This window comes from Ornithorhynchus anatinus, chromosome 20 (assembly GCF_004115215.2).
Source record: "Ornithorhynchus anatinus isolate Pmale09 chromosome 20, mOrnAna1.pri.v4, whole genome shotgun sequence".
NCBI classification, from domain to species: Eukaryota; Metazoa; Chordata; class Mammalia; order Monotremata; family Ornithorhynchidae; genus Ornithorhynchus; species Ornithorhynchus anatinus.
Genome location: NC_041747.1, coordinates 3,295,997 through 3,304,689, shown reverse-complemented (window position 1 = coordinate 3,304,689; position 8,693 = coordinate 3,295,997). Strand labels below are relative to the sequence as shown.

Here is an 8,693-nt window from a genome sequence, read left to right as displayed (position 1 = left end):
CAGTGCTCTGCACATAGTTAGCGCTTAATAAATACCCACATTATCATGTGGGACCACCTGATTCCCTTGTGTCTACCCCGGCGCTTAGAACAGTGCCCTGCACATAGTAAGCGCTTAACAAATACCAACCTTATCATGTGGGACAACCTGATTCCCTTGTGTCTACCCCGGCGCTTAGAACAGTGCCCTGCACATAGTAAGCGCTTAACAAATACCCACATTATGTGGGACCACCTGATTCCCTTGTGTCTACCCCGGCGCTTAGAACAGTGCCCTGCACATAGTAAGCGCTTAACAAATACCAACCTTATCATGTGGGACAACCTGATTCCCTTGTGTCTACCCCGGCGCTTAGAACAGTGCCCTGCACATAGTAAGCGCTTAACAAATACCAGTGGAAAGAGCCCGGGCTTTGGAGTCAGAGGTCATGGGTTCGAATCCCAACTCTGCCCCTTGTCAGCTGTGTGACTGTGGGTAAGTCGCTTCACTTCTCTGGGCCTCACTTACCTCATCTGTAAAATGGGGATGAAGACTGTGAGCCCCACGTGGGACAACCCGATGACCCTGGATCTACCCAGTGCTTAGAACAGTACTCTGCACATAGTAAGCTCTTAACAAATACCCACATTATGTGGGACAACCTGATTCCCTTGTGTCTACCCCGGCGCTTAGAACAGTGCTCTGCACATAGTTAGCGCTTAATAAATACCCACATTATCATGTGGGACCACCTGATTCCCTTGTGTCTACCCCGGCGCTTAGAACAGTGCTCTGCACATAGTAAGCGCTTAAAAAATACCCACATTATCATGTGGGACAACCTGATTCCCTTGTGTCTACCCCGGCGCTTAGAACAGTGCTCTGCACATAGTAAGCGCTTAATAAATACCCACATTATCATGTGGGACAACCTGATTCCCTTGTGTCTACCCCGGCGCTTAGAACAGTGCTCTGCACATAGTAAGCGCTTAAAAAATACCCACATTATCATGTAGGACAACCTGATTCCCTTGTGTCTACCCCGGCGCTTAGAACAGTGCCCTGCACATAGTAAGCACGTAACAAATTCCCACATTATCATGTGGGACCACCTGATTCCCTTGTGTCTACCCCGGCGCTTAGAACAGTGCTCTGCACATAATAAGCGCTTAATAAATACCAACATTATTATTATAGAGCCTGTTCCTTTTCTATGTTAAAATAATCTACACAAGCTACAATGGCAGGAAAGTCCCTCCTGGCCCTGACTGGTTCTGGCCCTGGCTCTGGTCAAGGCCCTAGTTACCCAAAGGCCTCTGGGGGAGCCATCTTTCCCCTCCTGCCATTCGACCCCCCTCCTCGGGCTTTGAGCTGGGGAGGGGCGAGGAGATGATTTGGGGGCCGGGGGTGGGGAGATGTCGTGGGGAGCCCCCACCCCAGATGCTGGCAATGGCGGGGGAGGAGGAGGGGAAGGGGCCCTGGCCAGGCGGGGGCCATGAGGCGACGGGCGCTGAGGGAGATGAGGGCGGGAAACAGGCAGGGGGGCCTCGCGCGCGTGCGCAGCCGAGCTCCCTGAGGCCGGGCGCGCGCCCCGCCGCGCGGCACCCGGCGCTCCCCGCGGCGAGGAGCCCGGGCGCATGCGCAGCCGCGCTCGCTGAGGGCGGGAAACGGGGACGGTGCGGGGGGGGGGAAGGAGGCGCGCGCTGTGCATCCAAGGGGCGCGCGCGCCACGGCGCTCCCCGCGGCGAGGAGCCCGGGCGCATGCGCAGCCGCGCTCGCTGAGGGCGGGAAACGGGGGGAGGGGGAGGCGCGCGCTGTGCATCCAAGGGGGGGCGCGCGCCCCGCCGCGCGGCACCTGGCGGAGCCGGGCGCGCGCGCCCTCCCCCCCCCGGCGCTCCCCGCGGCGAGGAGCCCGGGCGCATGCGCAGCCGCGCTCGCGGAGGGCGGGAAAGAGGGACGGGGGCGCGCGCGGGCTGTCCATCAAAGGGGCGGGGCGCGCGCCCAGCGGCCTGCCATGGCGGGGGCGGCCGCGGAGGGCCGGGCCTAACTATGGAGGGGCGGTGTGCTGAGGGCGGGATGACGTGCCGAGCAGGGCCGGCCCTTGGCCCTTTTCTCGGCCCCTTCCTTTTTCTTCTCCTCCTCCTCCTGGCCGCGCCCACCAGACCTGTGAGCGTGGCTCGGAAGGCGCTAGCAGGCGGGTCTCTGTGGCGCAATCGGTTAGCGCGTTCGGCTGTTAACCGAAAGGTTGGTGGTTCGAGCCCACCCAGGGACGGGGCCGGAGACTTTTTCCTCTTCCATTGGCTCCCACACCCACACCTTTCGCAAGATCTCCTAAAGGGATATCTGCCTGCTCCCTTTTGGGGGTCCCACCTTTGGGAAAACCTCCGAAAGGAAATCTGCCTGCTCCCTTTTCGGGTCCCACCTTTGGGAAAACCTCCTAAAGGGAATCTTCTTCCTCACTTTTGGGGTCCCACGTTTGGGGAAACCTCCTAAAAGGATTCTTTCTCCTCTCTTTTGGGGTCCCCCGTTTCAGAAAACCTCCTAAAAGGAATCTGACCTGCTTTCTTTTGGGGTCCCACGTTTGGAAGTCTCCTAAAGGGAATCTTCCTGCTCTCTTTTGGGGTCCCACATTTGGAAAAATCTCCTAAAGGGAATCTGCCTCCTCTCTTTTGGGGGTCTCACGTTTGGGAAAACCTCCTGAAAGGACTCTTTCTCCTCTCTTTTGGGGTCCACGTTTGGGAAAACCTCCTAAAGGGAATCTTTCTCCTCTCTTTTAGGTCCCACGTTTCAGAAAAGCTCCTAAAAGGAATCTCCCTGATCTCTTTTGGAGTCCCATGTTTGGGAAAACCTCCTAAAGGAAATCTTCCTGCTCTCTTTGGGGTCTCACATTTCGGATAACCTCCTAAAGGGAATCTTTCTGCTCTCTTTTGGGGTCCCACGTTTGGGGAAACCTCCTAAAGGGAATCTTCCTCCTCTCTTTTGGGGTCCCACGTTTGGGAAAACCTCCTAAAAGGAATCTTTCTGATCTCTTTTGGGGTCCCACGTTTGGGGAAACCTCCTAAAGGGAATCTTCCTGCTCTCTTTTGGGGTCTCACATTTCGGATAACCTCCTAAAGGGAATCTTCCTGATCTCTTTTGGGGTCCCACGTTTCAGAAAACCTCCTAAAGGGAATCTTCCTGATCTCTTTTGGGGTCCCACGTTTCAGAAAACCTCCTAAAGGGAATCTTGCTCCTCTCTTTCGGGGTCCCACGTTTGGGAAAACCTCCTAAAGGGAATCTTCCTGCTCCCTTTTGGGGTCCCCGGAGTGTCCTCGTGTGTCTAAGCTCCAAACCCATGTGGGCAGGGATTGTCTCCCTTTATTGCTAGGTTATACTTTCCAAGCGCTTAGTACCGTGCTCTGTGCCCTGTGAGCGCCCAGTAAGTACGACTGAAAGAATGAATGGATGAGTTGTAAGGAAATTAGCCATCTCCCTATCCTACAAAGTCCTAACCTCCAAAATGCCAGAGACTTGAACCCATGGCTGCAAGAATGCCAAAGTTAATTTTTTTAAGGCAGTATTTAAGCTTAATCAATCAGTCGTATTTATTGAGCGCTTACAGTGTGCAGAGCACTGTACTAAACGAATGGGAGAGTACAGTAAAACACAGCTGGTGGACAGGTTCCCTGCACATAATAATAACAATAATAATGGCATTTGTTAAGCGCTTACTATGTGCCAAGTCTAGCGGGGGAAACAGACATTAATATAATTAAATCAATTACGGTTATGTCCATAAGTGTTGTACGTAAAGGCGTAATAATTGTGGCATTTAGGCGCTCACTATAAGCCAGGTACTGTACTAAGCGCTGGGGTGGATATAAACAATTTCCGGTGTGGGCAGGGATTGTTTCTCTTTACTGCTGAATTGTACTTTCCAAGCGCTTAGTACAGTGCTCTGCACACAGTAAGCGCTCAACAAATACGAATGAATGAATGACACAGTCCCTGCCCCCACATGGGGCTCACAGTCTCCATCCCCATTTTCCAGATGAGGTGACTGAGGCCCAGAGAATGAAGTGCCTTGTCCTTAGGCTACACCGTGTGCCAAACCCTGTTCTAAGGGCTGGGATGCCTCCAATTTAATCAGGTGGGACCTTTCCCACATAATAATCATAATAATGATAATAATGTTGGTATTTGTTAAGCGCTTACTATGTGCCGAGCACTGTTCTAAGCGCTGGGGTAGACACAGGGGACTCAAGTTGTCCCACGTGGGGCTCACAGTCTTCATTCCCATTTTACAGATGAGGTCACTGAGGCACCGAGAAGTCAAGCGACTTGCCCAAAGTCACACAGCTGACAAGTGGCCGGGCATGGGGATCCCAGTCTGAGTAGGAAATCAGCCTGGGTTAGACGCGCCAAAGAGGGTAAATTAATTTGAAAACAGCGTGGAAACTCCTCGCTGGAAAGAGCCTGGCCTGGAGGTCGTGGGTTCTAATCCCACTCTGCCACAAGCTGGGTGACTTTGGGCAAGTCACAACTTCTCTGGGCCTCAGGGAAGTGAAATGTGGATTCAGGCTGTGAGCCCCACAACCTGCCTACCTTATAATAACAATAATAATAATAATAAATAAACTTGTACCTCCCCCAGTAGTTAGAACAGTGCCTGCCACGTACTAAGCGCTTAACAAACACCATCATCATCATTATTGAAAAGACTCCCCCGGGATGGTCCTTTTCTCCCTCCAGCAAGAACCGTGGTCGCATCAAGTACAAAAGGAGCTGGAAGGAGCGGCTTCGTGCGGCGGGGTTTCCGTAGTGTAGTGGTTATCACATTCGCCTAACACGCGAAAGGTCCTCGGTTCGAAACCGGGCGGAAACAAGCGTCTTCGTTTTCTCTCGACTTGAAATCATCCCTACACCTCCGGCCTCCCTTATCTGCCGGAATTCGCAAGGAGGAAGCGGTTTTTATGCTGTAAAAATTACGGTAGCGGCCCCCTCCCTTTCTGGCTTCCAGAAAGTCACACGTTTATTACCGCCTCCTGATTTATTAATCAGAAACCAATGCAGAATGGGAAGCTTTCTCCATCTGGGAATCCAAGATTCCGTTTTTTACCGTTTTTTTCTGGGGTGAATCCCTTTATGCCCCTCTTCCCCAGGGGAGTGTGAACTCTTTTCGGCTCTGTCGTTTATTTTTAGTGTCCACTCCCCCCTCCCTAGACTGGAAGGTCCTCGAGGGGTAAGGACTGCGTATAAAACCTCCTACTTAATAATTATGGTATTTGTTAAACGCTTACTAGGTGCACAGCACTGTTCTAAGCGCTGGGGTAGATACAGGGTAATCAGATTGTCCCACGTGGGCCTTAATCCCCATTTTTACAGATGAGGTAACAGAGAAGTTGTGACTTACCAAAATCAGCAGACAAGTGGTGAAGTCGGGATTAGAACCCAGGACATCCGACTCCCAAGCCGGTCCCTCTTTCCACCGAGCCACGGCTTTGTTTCGTCGTCTGTCTCCCCCTTTTAGACTGTGAGCCCGTTGCTGGGTAGGGATTGTTTCCATCTGGTGCCGAATTGTACTTTCCAAACGCTTAGAACAGTGCTCCGCACACTGTAAACGCTCAATAAATACGACTGATTGAATGAACGAGCCTCTACTGTACACCCCCAATCGGTGCTCGGCCCAGATAACCGCTCAATTGATACTATTGATTGATTGATGTCTTTTGGATCCGTTGTAGTAGTAAGACGTTTTATAAGCCATGGTTTTATTCTGTTGACTGTCTCCCCCTTCTAGAGTGTGAGCCCGTTATTGGGTAGGGATTGTCTCTATCTGGTGCCGAATTGTACTTTCCAAGCGCTTAGTACAGTGCTGTGCACACAGTAAGCGCTCAATAAATACAATCGAATGCATAGCAGTGGTAATAGCATTTATTGTCAGCTGTGTGACTTTAGTCATTTAACTTCTCTGTGCCTCAGTTACCACATCTGTAAAATGAGGATTAAGACTGTGGAGCCCCATGTGGGCCAACCTGATCACCTTGTATCCTCTCCAGCGCTTAGAACAGTGCTTTGCACATAGTAAGCGCTTACCAAATGCCTTCATTTTGATTTTACTGTCGACCTAAGTGCTGGGTACAGTGCTCTGCACATAGTAAGTGCTCAATAAATGAGAAGCAGCGTGGCTCAGTGGCAAGAGCACGGGCTTTGGAGTCAGGGCTCATGAGTTCGAATCCCAGCTCTGCCACTTGTCGGCTGTGTGACTGTGGGCGAGTCACTTCAATTCTCTGCGCCTCAGTTCCCTCATCTGTCAAATGGGGATTAAGACTGTGAGCCCCACGTGGGACAACCTGATTCCCCTATGTCTACCCCAACGCTTAGAACAGTGCTCGGCACATAGTAAGCGCTTAACAAATACCAACATTATTATTATTATTAATAAATACTGTTGAATGAATACTGTGGGGCATAAGGCAACACTGTGGGCAAAGCACTCTACTAAGCGCTGGGGAAAAGAAACTACAAGGGTAAGAATTAGACATGGCCCCTGCCCCGCACGGCGGGCTCTGGATTTACTAGGGTGGGGGGCGTTGATCACAGAGACAGTAATGATGAAAAAACATAAAAACCAGAGAAGCGGTGCGGCCTAGTAGGTAGAGCCTGGGCCTGGCAGTCAGAAGGACCTGGGTTCTAATCCCAGCCCTGCCACTTGTCTGCTGTGTGACCCTGAGCGAGTCACTTCACTTCTCTGTGCCTCGGTTACCTCATCTGTAAAATAATAATAGTATTTGTTAAGCGCTTACTATGTGCCAAGCACTGTTCTAAGCACTGGGGTGGACACAAGGTGATCAGGTTGTCCTGCGGGAGGCAATAATAATAATGATGACGGTATTTAAGCGCTCAGTATGGGCGAGACACAAGGTGATCAGGTTGTCCTGCGGGAGGCAATAATAATAATAATGACGACGGTATTTAAGCGCTTACTATGGGCCAAGCACTGGGGTAGGCACAAGGTGATCAGGTTGTCCTGCGGGAGGCAATAATAATAATAATGATGATGATGGTATTTAAGCGCTCAATATGGGCGAGACACAAGGTGAGCAGGTTGTCCTGCGGGAGGCAATAATAATAATAATGACGACGGTATTTAAGCGCTTACTATGGGCCAAGCACTGGGGTAGGCACAAGGTGATCAGGTTGTCCTGCGGGAGGCAATAATAATAATGACGATGATGGTATTTAAGCGCTTACTATGTGCCAGGCACCGTTCTAAGCGCTGGGCGAGATGCAAGGCAATTGAGTTGGTCCCACTTGGGGTTCACAGTCTTCATCCCCATTTTAAAGATGAGGAAACTGAGGCACAGAAAAGTCAAGTGAGCTGCCCAAGGTCCCAGAGCAGACAAGGAACGGCGCTGGGATTAGCGGCCAGGTCCTCTGACTCCCAGGCCCGTGTGCGCTTTCCACTAGGCCGCAGCGCTCCTCCACACCCAGAGCTTCTGGATGGTCAAGGAGGCGCCACGCTGCTGCCGCCGGTGCGGGGCAGGTGCGAGGGAAGCCCGGGGCATGCGTTGCTGCTTAGGTCTCTTCCTGCACCTGCATCGCACGCAGAGGTGCTCAATAAATACCACGACTACTCCTGCTATCATCAAGTACTTTGTCTCAGAGACGGGCCCTGGGGACGCTTGTTTAGGGAGACTGGATAAAGTGACCCGCTGTCCTGATCGACAGCAATGGGGAAATGGTTGGCTGAGACGGGAAGGGGGGAAATGAATAATAATAATGATGACGGTATTTGTGAAGCTCTTATGTGCCAAGCTCTGTTCTAAGCGCTGGGGGGATACAAGGTGATCAGGTTGTCCCACGTGGGGCTCCCGGTCTTCATCCCCATTTTACAGATGAGGTCACTGAGGCCCGGAGAAGTGAAGTGACTTGCCCAAAGTCACCCAGCTGACAAGTGGCGAAGCCGGGATTAGAACCCACCACCTCTCCCAAGCCCGTGCGCTTTCCAGTGAGCCCCGCTGCTTCTCTAGAAAGAGAGGGGAGGTTACAGGCCCAGCTCCAGCCTAGATACACCCCCTTTGCCCTTCCCACCCCCCCCCCAACCAACCCCTTCTCTTCCTCTCCCCCTTCCCACCATATCCGTCTCTCCTCTGATTTCTCTGCTCCCTCACTGTGGGCAGGGAAAGCGTCTGCTATCTCCGTTGAATCCTACTCTCCCAAGAGCTCAGTGCACCTAGTTGGCGCTCAATAAATGCCACCGATTCCTGCCCTTATCAGCTCCTCCCCCTGAGCTCCACCAAACCCCGTCTCCTTTCCCTCCCCAGCCTTAGCCGCCCGGTACTCCCACTCCCGGCTTCCCCCGTGATCCCTTCCCGACGGCGTCCCGATGGCCTTCCCCTCGGAGGGAAGGGGGAGCGGGGAGAGCGGAAGCCGCAGAGGGAGAGCAGGGAAGCGAAGCTGCCTCCGCTCCCGCCGGCACTGACTGGAGGCTGTGCCTCTCACCGGCCCCTTTGGGACCTTCGCCGGGCACTCCGGCCTGCCTTTCAAGCCCGCTTCCCTCTTTTCATCCCCGCCTCTTCTCCCTCCGGTCACCCCTACTGCTCTAGGTGTGCCAGTCCTGGAATTTACCTGAGAGACCCCTAGATGTGTGGTATTGAGCACTTGGGAGGTACAAAATAATAATAATAATAATAATGTTGGTATTTGTTAAGCACTTACTTTGTGTGGAGCAC

At 52.5% G+C, this 8,693-nt stretch overlaps 2 non-coding genes across 2 annotated transcripts; both read left to right on the top strand.

The window, feature by feature from the left end:
- Nucleotides 1–2,177: 2,177 nt before the first annotated feature.
- On the top strand, nucleotides 2,178–2,251 carry TRNAN-GUU. Its single transcript has one exon. It is a non-coding gene; the product is annotated as a tRNA-Asn (tRNA).
- Nucleotides 2,252–4,770: 2,519 nt separating this feature from the next.
- On the top strand, nucleotides 4,771–4,843 carry TRNAV-AAC. The gene has a single exon. It is a non-coding gene; the product is annotated as a tRNA-Val (tRNA).
- The last annotated feature ends 3,850 nt before the right edge of the window (nucleotides 4,844–8,693 follow it).